The following is a 19,015-nucleotide window of genomic DNA, read 5'->3' as shown; positions in this document are numbered from 1 at the left end:
TTTTAAAGGTGCTGTCTCATAAACAATGTAACCAGACTATAACTCAGATATGAAATATAATGGCTTTTCCTTCTCTCCTTAAGCAGTATTTTTCCCTGCAAACATGCTTTTTTTTTTTTTTCATTCTAGAATGAGACATTATTATCTATTTAATTTTGCATTTAATTATTAGGACTTCAGTTTAGTGAAACCGCGTAATTTACTCATTCTGCCATTGAGGAGTCAGTCTATTCCAGTTGAATATCCCACGTACTTAACTACTGCCTGCTTTCCACAGTGAATACAATGAACTGGTAGAACCAAAAGCCATGTCAGCTTTCTTTTCCTATCACAAAGTAGCTCTTGCCCTGGGCCCCATGTCCTTTCCCTCCTCAAGTAACTGTGAATAGAAAGCATGAAATGCTTCCTGTTTGTGGCAGTAATTCCCAAACACTGTCAGCACTGGATACTGCTTGGGAAATGAGCCAGTTGGGAAGCATCCTGTAGGAATCAGTCAAGCAAAAGAAAAACTACTGTGAAACCACATAATGCTCTTGAGGAAAAAAGGGCTTTGAAAGGAGCAATGTACAAACAATGTAACAATGTACAAAGATGGATATCTTTTTATGACTTTGTAAATCATATTTTACATATATAATCATATTTTTGTATACTTTTTGTATCATGTTAATACTACGTATATAGTATAGTTAGTACTATATAATACAGCATGTTGGTATTATATAAATTGTACTAATAGAAGTACAGTAAGAATTACAAAACCATGCAGGCAGCATTTAAGAACACGATTGTCCTGGTTTCAGCTGGGATAGAGTTAATTTTCTTCTTAGTAGCTGGTACAGTGCTGTGTTTTGGCTCTGGTGTGAGAACAATGTTGATAAATCACAACAATGATCTAGATTAAAAGGAGGCACAACTGATGAAATATTTGTGTATATACTCAAAATTAAACAGAAAAATTGCAGCAAGCAGTACTGATGTATCCATTTGGTGAAGGGTAAACAGGAAGCTGCAAAGCCTCTTAGTGATGTTCAGTACTAATATGGAAGCAAGGATGCATCTTCTGACACAAAAAGCAGATTACAGTTCCATCTCCGCACTGATAGGAAGCCTCTGGCTCCTCTTGACTTAAGTACCTGCTTCACCCACACCAAACAGAGCTGAAGACAATGACGAAAACCTGACATCAGTATTGTCCTTAAAAAGCTTTATCAGAGGTGTACACAGGAAACCCAAGGTCAAGCTCTGAAATTAATTATACTGAATGTTGTTTCTACATGAAATCACTAGAAGATGTTTAGTTATATTTCTAATCCATCTTTCAACAATTATATGACTATCCAGTATCTTGATAATTATTTGTCTGTGTTACATTGATGTTTTATGTTTAATATAACACAGACAAATAATTATCAAGATACCTGACATACCTATTTAATTCTTCATCCTTTTAAATTCCTTCCCATATTATGAACTCTTTTTTTCTCTTCTTAGGTTGGAGGCATCTGCAGGCTCAGGGACCTATCTCTACACTTTCAGGGCCAGGTACAATATGGTTCTATGTGACTGTTCTTCACAGTCTTGAAAGTCTAGACTAAAGAGAAATAAAAATGCACGAACGTGCTCTCAACATGTTAACATTTGAAATTACACCTTCAGGACTGGAAACAGCATTCAGCTATCAACCACTCCACACACTTTTTTACATAAACTGCTTTATTTAAATAGAGTGCCAAAACCTGAAAAATTAATGCAAAATCCAAAAGACTTTTTGCACTTTAGAAAAAAATCACTGATACAGCACAAAGGGAATATCCAAAAGTTTGACTGCAGTGGCAGAAGCTTGTTTTACAAAGGGCCAGATTCTACCTGTTCTCAATATGACCATGCAAAGCAGACTGGTCTACCTGCTTTTCAAACTTACTTATTTCTTTGAAAGATTCATTAAAACACAAGAAAAAGAGGAAGTTTTTAATCCAGAGCGAGAAAAAACAATTCTGAGACAACTCAAAAGCATTATCAAACAGGCATGCAGGCTGCTTTATACAATGAAAGCTTACTTGCTTTACTGATCACTATCTTGATCTAAGTGTGATGAATGAGAAAACACGGTAATATTTCTGTTTATAAACTCCACTCCAGACACAGTCAGCTATTATTCTGTACAGTTTATTAGGAACAGAAATAGATACACCATTTACCAGGATTTAACATACTTGCTCAGGATTCATACAACCCACTAGTGGACAAAACAGAAATCCTGTATTTAACCCTGAGGATGGCAGAAACCAGAATCTTACCAGTGTGATGTCACAGATAAAAAATCAGTTAAAATTAAGTTATTTTATATGCAAGGTGCAGGTCCTGGAATCCTTTACAATATAAGCATATTTGTTTATCCATTGGGGTGCTAATTTAATTATGTGAATGGGTTTGTAAAATGAAAGAAAAAAATCCTTTCTGTACATCTGGTAAGCTCTTGTGTACCTGTAGGAACTTACAATCACAGTGCCAAACACAATCATAAATCCAGGAACATACTTTGGAAAATGTGATCAGTGTTTTATAGCCATTTTTCATTATCAAAGACACCAGTGGAACTAGAAAATGGGCATTCCAGGAGCTTTTTTGCCAGCATCAGCCTTAGTCACTGGGAGTCTGAATGACAATCTCAGTTTGAGAAATTACTTTTATGAAGCAAGCAGGAAGCTGTTTCCCCACTAAATCTGTGATGGTGTCATCCCCTCTTTTCTTTAAAGCTGCTCAGACTGTGGTACCTGAATTGTCAATTGCTGACTCTGTGGCACCAGGAAGCAAAGGCTTTGAGTCCTATTTTCCTGCTTCAATGAACTCAGCGTTCCCAGCCTAGATTTATGTCTCTCTTGGATACAAGTGGGTGGCACAGGCTAAATTTTCAAATGCTTCTGAAATTCCAAGCCATGAACATAGACAGTGACAAGATGTCAGTGACACAGAAGGATAGCCCTCGACCCCAACTACTGATAAATCAGAGGGCACCTCCCCATCACACTGTCAGTTTTCATGTAAAACATGCAGAGAAAAATATTTGCCAATACAAAGGGGAGAAAAAAGGGGAAGACCTGGACTGGGAAGAGCTGCTTAAAACCATGACAAAAAGAGGAAAACCACTCTGAGGAACTTGGGAGCCTAAGAAACAATCGCAGATACAGAAGAAATCCATGGATAATGCTGCCAAAGAAAGATGCCAAGTCCAGACATCTGAAAATGAGAGTAGGAATGTGTTAGGCACTAAAGAGAACAGTCCTCAAATTCCAAACAAGGGACTGTCAGGATTCCTGTAGTAAACAGGGATTGCATGACTAGGAACACCAGGGAACTTCTTAAGGGTTAATGTCTGCCACATATAGAGGCAAATTCAAGTTCAACTGCAGCTGACCTAGTTAGGTTTTGAAGAAAACCTGCACTATTCTGCTATGCTGCTGTACTCCAGCTGCTGTGATTTAGAAAAGGAGTTCCCTCCCAGCCAGGAGGGCAGTACTACCACAAGAGTCATTACGGTGACCAGTCACGATAACACAGAGCCATTGCCAGCGGCAGGAGGACATGCAGTCCCATCACTTAGGAGGGAGATCTTCTGCACAGTGGAACAAAGATGGTAACACACTAGTGACTTTTTAGTTGCAGTTGTCTGTGATAAAGATCAGTGAGGAGTATTAAGATTTTTTGAAGACCGAAGATCTAGCACAGCAATTCTGGACAAAATTTATCCTCTACCTAGGACTGACGGGGTATCCTAAGGAAAGCTATGGACTTCAGAGCATAGAAATTAACCCAGAGCTTTTTACAACTCCCATTAAAACAGACAGATAAAGAATATCTGCCTTCAGCAGAAATTGAATAAAGAAAAGAATATATGTGGGCTGTGTTAAGAAGGCTTGAAAAAATAGTCTAGGATTCTAGGGATCTAGGAATCTAAGTGGAAAGTTAGGAAGACATATTTAATGACTAACAAATTCAATCTTAGATACAGCTTACAAATTATTACAGGAGGAAGAGTTTCATATTCAGTTGTGAACATTTTGCATTATAAAATATAATGGACATTAATACTTTATTAATCCTTCCAGCAAAACAGTATAGCAATGGATGCATTTTCCCAGTTAAAGCAGACAGCTTTCATACTTTTAAAATGGCCTAACAGTAATTTCTATTGCATCATTTCTAAGAGGAGAACAGTAAGATGTTTCCAAGCACACTCTTATTGCTATGGCAAGAGGTAGTTCAGCACTTGCATAAAGTGAGGGGGTTTATTTAGGTGAACTATGGATTTAGGCATCCAAAAGGCTATCCATTAAAATTTGTCTGGGAAGAGAAAGCATTCTTCACTGCAGGTTAACAATTTGTTCACAGATCAGTACTGGAAAAGTTGTTAGTGGGATCCTTTTGGTCTTTGAACATGAGTTAGATCCATCCAGTAACATCCTAAATCAATCAATATTTCTAAAGTTTGCTAAAGTCTTTAATAATTTTTGGAAACCGGTATCAAAAACAACAGTCTGATTAAGAAGAAAGAAAACCTAGGGCAGGGACTTGTGTGTAAGTGTAAGTACAAGCAGAAAAGTAAATTTAGAGACAGCACAAAGCTGATTCTCTTTAATAGTAATGGTACATACTATAAGATCCTCCTCATGGATTCAGTTCAGCCACAAGATTGTGTAATCATGTTTTATTCTTATTTCCATTAAGCTATCTGTAATTATATACAGTGCTTTCTTTAGCTTTGGATTTGGAAGAATAAATTATTTTTAATCTTCTATATTTACACATGCCTAGTCTAAAAGTGAGACTGTGTGGTAAATCTAATCCCACAGGTTATATAAAATCCTTGATTCAGGATAACTAAAAGAGACTGTTACTGATACTAACCCCCCACCAGACTCAGCATAGTACTATACCATATGTCTTTACTATGAGCCTCAAAACAAGGTTACTCCATCCAAAATGCCTTTTGGGAATCACCACTGACCCATCATAACTTCTGTTTAATTTACTAATTCAGCTGTAGCTCATATCGACAAAGACAAAGAAAAGCTTACTCTTTCAGGAAGCAATCTAGTGGTTCACATACCACAAAACTATCCTTATAGAAGTAATTTACAAAGTTTTTATTTGTCAGTACAAAGCCACTTACAGACATAGTAAATAGGTGGACTATTGCCAGTTTCTGCAAAAAATATTAGTTTCTGGAAGTCAAATTTGTTTCCTCACAATATTCTTCCAGAACAACTTGGCAGTAAGAGAGAGAGAAAAAGGGCTCAGAAGACTGATAGTTATGATATAACACTGGAGTGTGGGAAACATTTAAATACATTTCTTCATTTGAGATCACTTCCAGACCAATGTTTTAGTCTTCCTATGATTTTCATCAAAATCTTCAAAACAGGTTTGATTTTCTGCGGTTAGTCTTACCCAGAAAGAGAAATTTTGAAGCTTCAAAAATTGCTGAGAATTGGAATTACAATCCTCTGCTGAGCTCAACTCCATAGTGCTAATAAGATTAATAAGATTAAAATCAGTAGTCACTCATGGATCTGCTGATTAAAATCAACTTCTTCAGTGAAGCCATTTATTCCACAGCAATAAAGATGCCACATTGTTAAAAAGTCTCTGGTTGCTCTCTGTTTTGCATATGAATAAAGTTATGGCAGTTCAGTAGACCCCATTTGGCCATTACATTTTAAAGGCTACATAAAACTTTTAACCTAAACCAGAGTTACCTTTGCCAAAAAATCCAGCTCCTTTTCTGTTACCAGATCTTAGAACTATATATCTCCTGTGGAATTATATTAGAAATGTTATCTACAGACCATACCAGATTAAACTTAATGGTTTCCTAATAATGCCACTTTGGAAGGTAGTTCATGATTAAACACAGAGACTCTGATTAAGGTTGATGACAGATCACAGAGAACGTAATCCTACCATCTTTATACAGCCAAGAACAATTCCGCTACTGTTTCCACAAAGAGAACATACTGCAAGAAGACTACTCAGATCTCTCCACCACTTCTTTTTCTTTTGCATTACCTTTTAAATTTTATCTGGTATCTTCCTTTGATTTTGAAAATCAGGCTAACTACAGACATGGGATTTCTCCTGCATTAACAGTGAGATGATTTGCTCTGCTGACTCATATTTCCAAGCAACAGGACATTGGATCGAGAGTGCAGATAGAAAGGTGCCAAGCTTTCAAGGGCACTGGGAAGAGTGGGAAGTGGGAAGACATCACGGAGCTTTTTGGCAACTTTAGATTCCAAGCCAAATTGCTTCTATTAATCACTGAAATCAGTTCTCTCACTCGCGTCAGAAGTAAATAACACAAGAGATGTCTTTATTCTCAGGAGATTGCTCCAGAGATTAATATGGACCCCGCTGCAATGAAATCAAATATATGCAATTTTCCCCACCTACTGAAAAATCAAGCCCACTTGTTAACTACCCTCTGTGCCCTTGGAAAAAAATCACACAGATCCATATCAAAAGGGATGAAACCAGACTTGGAGAAATCAATGTTAAACAACCTCAATAAAAACACTATTAAATAGCTGTTGCTTTCTTTTTTCCTTCAGGCAGATAATAAATCACACTGTTTCATGGATCATTCTTAATATGAAATTTCACATCCATTTTGGCCACTGGAAAAAGAACTTCAGCTAAAAGCAAGTATTTTCTTATTTTTGCTGATTTTTTTCTACTGTAAACCAACAAGCATTACTTTTGAGGACAGAGTGTTCATTTGTTCAAAGAAAACATTACAATTCATGCAGGGAACAGTAGCAAAAATAGCAAATGAGTATTTTCTACAGAAAAAAAGAAAAAACAAGTTCCCAGTAGGTCTACGAGAAAAAAAAAGTTCATATTTTTAAACTTCTCATAAAAATTAAACTTTACTTTGCACCAAAAAAATAAAACTTGACTAAATGCAAAGCAATCTAACTTGTCATAAACCCATTAAAATATACAGCTATGCTTGGAGATCCAGACTAATGCATGTTGGCAATTTAGTGACAAGGAATCTAAGCTGTGACAGCCTACATTGTAGTTTTCTGGGGAAACAGAAAACACCAATTACAAACAGATTCCTTTAATTATTTAAGGATGAAAGGCTGTTTTGGTTTTAAGACATAGTTTGGTCTTCCTTTATGACTATAGAAAACTTTACTTCCTTCACCCTAAAAACATTTATGCCTACTCTCAAACCAGAGCAGAATTTTTCTACTTTTAAAGTAGACATTTAAAGTAATGGTTTGTTTAAAATAGCAGTCTGTTTTATCTTATCTTAATATAGAAGAAAAAATATCAGACAAAGTTCAAATTGGTCATAGTAGAATGTCCTTTGTGAAAACTCAATCACTGGATTACTACTCAATTTTTTTACAAAATCATAATGACTATTGGGACAGATGCCTGATAAAAATCTGTATCTGCAAAAAGAATTTGGAAGAAAACTTAATTAGACTTTTTATAGCTGACTGAACATCTATCATTAATTTGTTTCTTAATTATAATTTTCACTAGAAATCCATTTTCAGACATAACAATAACAGATTTTCATTTACTTGCTTTTTTTATTTAGTGTGAACCTTCTTTCATAGACAATCATACATGTGGTTCCTTAAGGTCCTGACAAATGGGCTAAGGAGCCACTTTACAACAGTAAATGTAGAGCTGAGTGATAGTCCAGTGTTGTAATAACAGTGCAGAATGAGCCTAATATATGATATAGCAATAAATACATGTAGGCAATGGCACTTCATCCTGTAAATGCTTTTGCATTCCTCTCTGCAGGAAACAACGTATTCTAATGGAGATTTCTTTGATTTTCCTGCAGGATCTCATAAACTTTGCAGGTGTTACTGGAGAGAAAATCCCTTATCAGCAGCTTCCAGCACAGTTCAGCTGATATGCTTCACTATTTCCACAGCACAGAACCCTGACCCTATGGCTGGTCAGGCAGCTCTGCCTTGGCTCCCATTTGGCTTTTGTGTGTTCTTTGATCAGCTCCTGGCTTTGGATGAAAGCAAATCTTTTAGAGACCACCTTCAAGCTCTCTTAAAAAAAGAATTACATACATAAAACCAATTGAGCTTGTTAAGCAGCAGGAAGAAGCCAAGTAGAGGGAGGAGAAAGGAAGGGAAGGAGGTGCCACAAATCAATGTTAGGAAGCGATGATCAAAGTGGTGACTGGAAAATTAGTAAAAAATAATCCCTAACTTGTAAAGGTCTAGGTCATTCCTCTTCCCAGGTCTGTAAGCACAAAGGCTTTCTCACTATTACCCAGGAAAGAGATACAACTCCATTTCCAGCAACTGCCTCGCACATCTGCTCTGTACCTTTGAGTACAGCAGGACTTGAGATGCTAGAGTAAAGTAGTAGGAAGCAGACTGGCAAGCCAGAACGAGAGAGTTTATCTTGAAACACATGTTTTCCAAAGAAAATTCTAAGAAATCAGCACTTGGGGTATATAACTCTTTCTTCTGGTTACTGGTGCTAGAGACTCTTTCTGAGATTCTTCTCAGAATTCAAAATGAATATACAAAGAGTAATCCTACACTGATTGTACAGGTTAGCTTTTGAGCCATCCTCAAAACCATACTTTTATTTTGCCTTACCCCCAGCCTACTGCCCTAAGCTCACTCCTGGAAGCAGTGCAGCAGTGGTCTGTGGGGCAGCCACATGCACACATGAAGATTGGGATGTATAGCTTAAAGATGCTTTGAAGCAATCTCTTTCAGAGCAGCAGAGGCAGAGCCAGACAGTTTCTGTGGCAGTTCTTCAAGGATATACACAGAGTGCACAGGTTTAGAAGCTTTACCTCACCCACATAGAAGGACCTCACTGCTTGAAAGAAATCTTCACTGATTTTTCCTGACAGGGCACACTATGCTATATATGGATCATATTTTCCACCTAATGAACGAAGAGTGGACAGAAATACAATGGGAGCAGTCTAAAATATGCTTCAGCACCTGTGGATAGCAAATATCTCTCTAGATAGATGTATTACATTGCAAAATAGAACTCAACATGAAGGTGTACTCAATCAGGAGTTGCACATGGACTGTATGTTGAAAATACATGAAATAAACTTTCACAAACAGATATGCAATTCAAAAGCATTAAACTAGCATCTTTAGTTAAAGACCCACTACAGAAGTCAAATTTCATCAATTTAAGAAACTGAACTTAGCAGTTTGAGATCCAAGCTGTCTATTTTAAGGGCTTAAAAATTCAAGTTGTCTGCTTTTTTTTAATATATATATTTCAAAGTTTTACTGAAAGAAAAACACTCACCCCAAAGACAGAAAATGACTGACAAGGCAGGAGGTACACAAAATGCAAATGCATATACTTAAAACATGATTAGCTGTAAAATGTCTCAATTACAATATTTTAACAGTAACCAATATAAGACAGTATGAGCATGTTATGATACGTTCATGTTTTCATTAAACAGTATTTTTCAGCATGGAAATACTAGCTATGTAATAAAAGATATTCTGTACCGTAATGAAGGCATGTGCTTCTTAGTGACATCCAGTAAAGTACTCCCAGAGTTTCATATTCTGATTGCACTGCTGAACATCTTACACCTGCAGTAACTGCCAGTGATTATATCTTAATGGAGTTTTCCTTTTTTTGATTTAGACGAGTCTGCTGCTTGGTGAATTGGTTAGGACACTTAAGGCTCCTGAGTCAGCACTGTACGCAACTGAACAACCCAGTCAGGTCGCTGTGACACAAACACTCTCCTGTCACAGTAGAGCACAGGAAGGTTTCAAAGCTATCTATTCTGCAACTCTGGCAAAAACAAAGTAACGAGACCACAATATACCCTGGCAAGCTGTTCTCTAATTTGTGTGCTGGCCAGACTAAATGATAAATGGTCTGACTTTATGTCTTATTAATACAGAAGTGCTGTGCTGGGTCATGGTGCTCCTGGCCAGGCACATATCAATTTATCAGTCTGAAGTATTATTAATGTCAACAATTTTGTGGCAGTTTTTTTGGAAGGACTGAGGGTGGGTTTTTTTAAAGAAATGGGGGTGTCCTTTTGCATTATATAGATTAAAAAAATCACTAAAGAAAGGATAAAATATATATTGTGGGTACTTCGTTTTGCTAACAAGAAAAGATTAACAGGAGAACAGAAATTAGATGTATAGCAATATAATCTTTGTGCTGGTACTATGCCTGTATCTTCTGAATAAAAACATTGGAAATCAAAACACTGTTTGAGAGGAGGTGTTCAGTATAATGCTGGATATACAAAGAAACAGCTATCGTATCATGTTCAAACAAACACTGCATCTTTTCAGGATACATCTACAGTACATGTACAGAGAATGTTTATTTCTGGTACAGGTATATTTATCAAATGTTTCCTTCAGTCACAAGTTGCAGTACGTCACTTCAGAAGATTAAAACAATTATTCTGAAAAATGAATTTTCTTTTTCCTATGGCTGCAAGTCATGAAACATTCAGATATACGCATAATGTAAAACTCAGTTAAGTATCACTGAAATCAGTAAAATCAAGCACTTACCTAGGCTCTCAATTGAATTAAGGTTCTGTATAACCTTTGCATGCAGGATACACTGACCAATAAAAAGAGATTATTTTTTTAGTACGGCTTGTGAAATTTTGTTTTCACCCATCAGTCCCAGGGTACAGTTTCATAACTGGCTCAAGCTGTTCTTTGCTCACGTTACAGCTGAAAAAGAATGTCTCTTACTCTTGATCATATATTTCCCCCCACGCCCGGCTCCATTGTTCAGTGCCATAGATCTGAGCTGATATGGTTGAAAACTAGTAACCTGTAGGGTTATGTTCAGCTAGATCAGATCCCTCATCTAGTTATGCAGAAAGTATATGACCACCAACATATGGCAAAAGGAAAGAACCAGAAACATGTGGCTAGGGATGGCGGTGAAAGCAGGATCTTTTTCTCCAGACTATGAAAATGCTTTAAACAACATTTTAAAATCTTAATTCCACACCTTCTGATTCTTCTTCTGTAACGCAAAGCAGAAAAAAATTGAATTTTAAAGCCTGTTGAGACTTAGGTGATTTAGTGTTTTCGCTTGAAACAATCTTCATATTTATGTAACGCTTTCATTGTCTATTCGGTAATTAAAAGATATATATACTCTCTATATGCTCAGTATTTAAAAGCCACTTGGACAATGCCCTTAACAACATGCTTTAAATTTTTGTTGGCCCTGGTGTGGTCAGGCAGTTGGATTAGATGATTGTTGTAGGTCTCTTCCAACTGAAATAGCCTATTCTATTTTATACTTAAATTTCAGATGCAAGCACTGTATGACAGAATGTAAAAGAAAGTGTACAGAAGGTAGTTAGTAATGCTCTAGGAGATTGACTGGTATGTTTTTCTGTTACTACAGAAGTGAATTGGAAGTTTTATAAATGTTCTAAAAGACAATTAGGGGAGACCTCAGTCATGTTATTTTCAAGTAGGATACAACATCATTCAGCTAGGGAACTCAGTGCCTGGTTTCCTATCAGCACTGTACAATTGTGTAACTAAAACATATTAACCTGACAAGATGACACTTAAAAGACTGTATTGACAGCCAAAGTTTATAAAAAAATCCAAAAGGAAAACAAGCACTGCAAGAAATACATGCACATGTGTGAAAGCATGTGTTTGTTGGAAAAGTCCCTTTTAATAATTTACCAGGTCAACAATAACACAAGCCAGAAAATTCACATTTTAAAGAGGTATAACTGCACTGATGCCAGGCAAAATACTTGTTCCATAACTATAGTGCATTCATGAACAAAATGTATCTATGATGCTGCATATGGTGCTGTCTAGAATGAAGTCTAGCACGCCGCAGTGCCTAACTCTGACTTTGCTCTGGGCTTGGAAACACCACATCACTCTTAAAGAATATTAGTTTAAGAGAGGTGTTAAAGAATATATTAATATGATACTCATTAATGGAATGCAGAAAGTAAAAGAATCCTGAGTGCTTTGGATATAGGCATGGAGCCGAAGTTCTAGAGGAGAGAGGACAAGCAAGCACTGAAGGGCCTACTGTGTCTGATCAGCACCCAGAGCAGGAATGCCAGGAATGGGTGATGAGCATGCAGGTTATGTATAAGAGATCTTGTATACAGAACCTGTGGGTCAGTACGCAGCTGCTGATGCAACATACATCAGAAAAGAGTGGGTCTGCCTGCTGAAATGAGTTGCTGAATCTCTTTGAAATGAGTCAGTAATGTAAGTGAGGAATTGCCAGAACAGTTGTTAGGGGAAAGCTCAGGATGTAATTATTCCAGCAAAAGGTACATAAAACATATACCTTGCACCCTAGGCACTTACAGAAAGAATCTTCTTTTTTTGCGGGAACCTGCATGGCATGTTTTCCAACGTTTGAGAACACTGGAATAGAAGTGAAACAAGGGATATAACCTGAGGTTATAACCTCAGGGTCATAAGATCTTCAGAAGTTCAAAGCACAGACTAAGATATAAGGACAAAAGTCACAAACAGCATCATGAAAATATTTCATCAGGACATTTGTTTATAAGGAAGAAAAAGGAAAGAATTGGTCCACTGTGCAACCAGAAAGGAAAATTAAGACATGATGGTTACATGTAATGCTTTTTTCCCCCAAGAAGATGAGCAAAGGTTATCTGTGATCAAATCACCAATTTCTCCAGCAGCTTTAGCAGGGACAAATGGAGACTGTCCCTCCAAAACACCCAACAACTTAGTATATGAAGCATTCTGCATGCTGATTGTGTATGAAAGAACTAAAATTGGGTCCTGTCAATCAGAATGACTGGTTTAATTGCGAGACAACTACTTTTCCTCTCAAAATGTTTTTGAAATGGTTGCAGGCATACCTGCTTTTTGTGTTTATGCAGAAATACTGAAATGTATATAAAATCTTACATAAAATGTTATATATATATAGGTTAAAAACACCTACCTTGTTGTGTTTTCCAGGGTACTTATGTGGAGCCTAGATGGTCTCCTCCATAAGAAATATGCTTAGTCTTGTACTTTGGTCATGTACAAAAGGAGACTTTTAAGATCATCTAGAAATACAGAGTGTGATTCAGCTACCTAACCACAGAATCTTCTAACTTTTAGATGTTCTGGGCTATCCTGTATGGATTCTAACTGCTGCTCCAAAGCAGCAGAGGTCTGAAGCAGGTCCTCTGTCATATGTCCCAGTTCTTTATGGACATCTCCGGTAAATCAACAAACCTCACATGAAATGAGACACCTATATTTAGGCAACAGAATCAGACTGCAGGTACCTACTGGTTCACTAGGCAGAAATTTCCATTATAATCAATAAAATCAATGGAGCTGAGAGCATGATTCAGCTGACCAGCTGCTAGTGTTTATTTAGTTTAACATGAGCTGAATCACTCACCTGGCTCCATTGACCACATTGGCTACATCTTCATTGAATACCAGGAGTTGCAGCTGTAGATGTCTACATGAAGACCTCTATATTTAGTGTCTTGGGTCTCAATTTAGTTGCTTACACATAGATGTTTAGTGGTCTTTGATATGCTCCAGGGTATCCGAGACAGCTGCATAGGTCCCACAAACACAATGTAAGACCTGCCAGGAGACCAAGCCAGGTAGAATACCTAAGGACATATCAAACGTCAAAAGAAGCGTGTAAAAAAGAATCTGAACAAAATTCTTAATCTCAAACTAAATTCCGCTCTCAAAGTCAATAATTGGCATGTCTACAGATTCATCTATGTTGTCAAATGACATGGCGTCCAGTTTGCTTCTAGCTCCTGATCACCCAATTCTCTACACTGTGTCCACGTTACATTACCCAGGCATTCCGCACTCAGCTGGTAGTTCTGCTGGTAGCTAAATAAGGCACTCCTTTCTCTAGGAAGCATGGATAAGATTGTGTCAGCTTTGCTCCCATTACCCTACAGTTCCCTAAAAGGTTTGATGCCCTCAGCCACCTGTTCTCACTCCATGCTCCCAGGCAAGCAGCACATGCCGTGCCATAAGACCATGAACAGTCCATTCCAGCTAGCTGCAAAACATAATTCACAGTATTTTTGTCATCTGAACACACATGCACAAAACCTGTGCCTCAAAAGCACAAAAGTCATGTGCAGAGCACTGCAGACACAGCCCATCCATTCTGAAGAATGCTATCCAAGCAGTGTGGGCAAGAGCTGCTGCACAGCACGGCCCTTGGACCATATCTCCCTGGACAGTTGTCAGTCCAAAGAGGTTGGGTTCTCCTGGGGTAGCAAGAGCTGATCAGGGTTCTCAGGATTTCAGTTTGGGATGTTCTGCGTAAATTCTTCCTTTGCCTGCATTTTTTCTTTTGTGTTTTTGTTGTTGTTGGGTTTTTTTCTTTTCTTATTTTCTGTAACCTCAATGTCCTCCCACTGTTTGACTGTGAATTGGGATAATATCTCTTCTCTAAGGTGCAGAGACCAGTTATACTCAAGATTACAAGCTATTCCAATCATGCTGCCAGAAAAAAAACATGTCAGAAAACTATTCTTCAGGTTTTGTAGGTATTAAAGAAACAGGAGCTTTAAAAAAGGCATTGAGAATTCCAAAATAATATACAGACATCTACTGTGAAAGACTAACAAATATGAAGTAAACTGAGGATGCAAATGTAGGAAACTGCTCTCTATAAAGTAACAGGATAGCTGTAACAGGATTGTCTTGCATATGAAAGTGTATTAAAAGCTCGTAAGAACCTTTTTAAACACTGCTTTGTATTTAAATCATACAAGTACTTTTGCTCTTCATATCACTGAATTGACAAGGACCTTAACCACAATAGTATGTTTTTAAAATCTCTGACAAAAAATATTAAAGAGTTAAATAAAAGGTCAATTAAGTTTTATAAAACAACCAAGTGATCTAATAATGAATGGGAAGGGAAAAAAAAAATGAAAGGAAATGCACACTTGCCAAAAACTAAAGAAACCAAAAAATTGCTCTCTCTTGCTAATTCCTCCTTAAACAGCAACTGCACAGACGCTCAAGACTGAAAAATTAAAATAACAGGGTCATGCTGACCTTGAGGCAAGCAACAGACTTATTTACTACAACAGACAATGATGAATCATACTTAAGCAAACCTCCCATTTGTTTTCAATAGAATGCATTATTAATCAGACACATTGTTTTACAACTAGTACAACCTAGCCCAGAAAAATCCTTCGTTTCCCGAGTGCACAACAAGAAAATTTCAGGGTGTCACAACTGTTTTTTCATTACTCTTAATTGTTACTGAAACTGTTGCTGCTTTCATATCTCACCTACATTTCATTTTTATTCACACACTGCACAAAAGCACCCACTACTTGTTCAGTCATGTTGTACCTGTGTAAAAACCTTATATGAATGTTCAAAGACAATTTTTAAAAACTTGAAAGCTACAGACTGACTGATACTTCTATAGCTATTTATGGCTGTAACTGTTCAAAATACTTCCTCAGGAGTGTTCCTTCATCTCTAGTAATTGTTGTACTGGCAAAAAAACTCCAAACCTCGAGGCTGAAGTAACATCCATTTGAGTGCTTAGAAAAACAGCTCTTAAGAACTCTCAATCTTCTTTGCTGTCATTGTGAAAGACCTCATATGCCAAGCCATGTGATGCAGGATGCTGTACAGTACATTGGGTCAGGAGACAAGGTGTGGCACCATCTTATGCCTGGGAAACAGGCACATTACATCCTGCTGCAAATGTGAACTGAAACAAATTGACCAAATCTTGTGCTTTGATACGCTTGCATTAACCCACTACCTATCTCAAACTTCAGAGACAGTGATGGTACTATTCCACTGCAAAGTATTAAAGATACATATACAATTTCCACTGCCATTGCCACGTTTTGTACCTATTTCCCAACCTGCCATTTATATATGTTCCCAACCTCTATATACTCTTGGGAAGGAGTCATGTCCATGTGTACCAGTGGAAGGTTTTTTTTCATACTCAATGAACCACAGAGGAATACTCTCTGCTTGTAAGCAGAACAAATATACCACAGCACTACTCGCACAACTGTTGTACTGCAGCACAACTTTCTGTCAGACCCTCTCACTTTAGCTAATAGGAATCATCAGAGTTTTAATTTGTTCAGTTCACTTTCGTTTTATATACATTTTTCTTAAGAATTCTATCATCTGAAAGAATCTTAAGATTCTTAAGAAATCTATCCTCTACAGTTTCTTAGTTGATCTGCAGTAAGGGTAGAGATCTAAATCCAGTGAAAACAACAAGCTTTGGGTCAAACCTGACATTCTTTTCAACTGTCTTATGAATGATCTCAGACATTAACCAGGATTTCTGATTATTTTAATTCCTTAAAATATTGTATGTTCCAGTGAAAATTCAACATCATCTCCAAATTACTTTAAGTGTTACAGAAATTTAAGAAAACATTCTCCTCTATAATGTATTTAGTTAATTATACAGCTAGCATCTTGTTCCTCTGGTTTGCCAAGCTTTCATAGTTATCAGTCACACGGCTCCACTAGCAAACAGAACAGATCCTGCAAATTTTCACACTGAAAATTACTCACATTTAAAAACATTAACAATACTGGAACAATGTAATGCTGAAACAATACAAAACACAATGTCAAAAGATTAGCGACTCTCAAACATCCACACAAGTGTTACCTGCTTTGGATGTTAGCTATTCTGGAGGTACAGGGGCTCTTAGTGTGACTCCAAGCGAAGCCAACTTAGACCTCATATGATCTATCAGGTTAAGTATAGGCCCTGTAACCACAGCTATACTGTACTATAGTCTTCCAGGTCTGTTCCTCTACTATGAGTTGTACAGATCAGTTCTGCTGAACTGAGAGTCAATACAGAACTGTTCTAGTTGATACTACACTGCATTAGCCAGCATTGAAGTCTCCATATCAATTTCTCATCACCTAGGTATCCTACCAGTAAGTCCCACCTTACCTTCTATATATAGAATATATATATATATATATAAATAATGGGGAATTACCTGTGGAATAAACACAAACACGCAATAATCCAAAAATGCTGAAATACTGCAATCACGAGCTCACAGTAGGATTGAGGTACCCAAGTAGATAGACAAGATAACAACAGATTCCTTTGTATACTACTCCTTTGGCAATTATCCAAAGACTCTAGTAATGTCAGTATCAAGCAACTAAGAAACAAATCCTTGTTTTCCTCCAAGGAAAGGTGGGTAAGCAGCTAAATTTGCTTTTATTTGCATCTGGAACATTAAGTTCCAACATAAGAAACAGGATATAAATCAGACAATACAAATGCTGACTCCCTCTGCCCTCGTTATCTGTAGGACTGTTTGTGAACAATCCTTATGCGATCTGCTTTTTTGGTAAGAGCGGTAAATAATCCAAAACAGCACAGCCATTTAAACAACTTTAGTTTATCAAATGACCCTAACTAAAAAATAGAGGAATGGTTTTTGCATCATTTTGTCATATGTTAACATCATTGTACTTTTCAGCTGAGTACATAACAGTTATCAGCTGTGAATATCATATGAACAATGTAAAAAATACTTTCATCATGCTATCACCACACATACTTTAGTGCAGTTTCCAAGACCTCAAAACTTAGCTTTTAACAGAATACTGAGTGATAAATTGTAAAGGCAAGGTCCCACAAAATCTATTTTAGCTTAACATTCTGCACATCCAAAATTTGGTGCTGAAATAGCATAGCAACTATATATGATGCTGAAATAGCATAGCAACTATATATGATGCTGTTGACTTCTGGAAGAAGAAGTAAAAATTTAAAACAGCGAGCATTTATTATAAAATTACATGATAAAGTACAATTTTTGCTCTTTTTACTTCACAATTTATCAAAAAGCAATTCTGGACTAAAGTCTGCCAGAATGATATTAAATTCTTCAACAAAATTCTAATTCAATTTGACAGGTGTGTAATCTCTGACATTATGCTGAAAGCAATGTTAAAATTTTTATCGTATTTTGATACATTATTCTATAGAAAAGAAGCTGGAGAGGAAGAACACTGTAAATATGACATTTTGCCCTGTTTTGACATTTTGTCTTGCTCTGGTTTGAAACCATTTTTGCATGTTATACAACACACACAAAAAGTCTTCGTAGGGAAGGTAATCCAGGACAATAGATCTGCACAGAAAGGAGTACAAATTACAAATAGTAATTTTTTTTAACCATAAAAATCTTAAGACAGCACAACGGCAATTACATACATGACAATCACATTCTCCCTCTCTCTCTCTCTCTGTCGTGCAAATTTGTTGTATAATCATAATGATTATGGTGTTTATACTTGTAATTATAATGATCAAAGAAAATTGCTATTAAGAATAATTTCTTTGTACCTGAAATTATTTTATACTCCTACAGTGAAAACTGGCCTAGAACTTCAGTGCCTTGGTTTAGAAAAGCCATCTCAGCAGTGTATTAAAGTACTTTAGTAGTATGTTCTCACATTTGATTTTTTTTGGTTTTCAATATCAAGCAAAAAAGCAAACCAGATTTCAAGAATTAAGAGGAAAGGAGCCAAGAGCAAAACAGAAAACATGGTTATGCCACTAGATAAATCCATAATCTGCTTACACTGGAGTGCACTGTGATCACTTTGGGTCCACTGTGTCAAAAAGGACATAGTAGAACTTAAAAAGGTTCGAAGAAAGATGAGAAGGAAGACTGAAAGGATTAACAAACTTCAGGACTATCTAGTTGGCTGGGATTCTTCAGAATAGAAAAGAGGTGACTTAGAAGCATATGCTAGAAGACTACAAAATCATGACCGCACATCAAGGGTGCATAAGGACAGGCAGTTCACTGTACATTCACCTATAAAAATTTGGATACTAATTTATATTCTTTTTAATGCCATTATTTCAGGTGGTTGATATTGCTTCATATTTTTCAAAAAAGCTGGGTGTTGTTCTCACACGAGTATCA

The 19,015-nt window shown here is 36.8% G+C and overlaps 1 protein-coding gene across 9 annotated transcripts in view; it reads right to left on the bottom strand.

The window, feature by feature from the left end:
- Window positions 1–19,015, bottom strand: part of GREB1 (growth regulating estrogen receptor binding 1) — a 117,408-nt gene that overhangs the window by 67,938 nt on the left and 30,455 nt on the right. For 2 of the 9 annotated variants that reach the window (XM_080390636.1, XM_080390638.1), the window contains one exon: window positions 9,549–13,681. The exons of the other annotated variants lie outside the window; for them this stretch is intronic. The gene's annotated coding sequence lies outside the window, so the exon portion shown is untranslated. The remainder of the gene's footprint in view (window positions 1–9,548; window positions 13,682–19,015) is intronic. 9 annotated transcript variants of the gene reach the window in all.

The sequence above is a fragment of the Falco punctatus genome (genome assembly GCF_963210335.1).
Source record: "Falco punctatus genome assembly, chromosome: 5".
NCBI classification, from domain to species: Eukaryota; Metazoa; Chordata; class Aves; order Falconiformes; family Falconidae; genus Falco; species Falco punctatus.
This window is presented reverse-complemented; position numbering and strand designations above follow the sequence as displayed.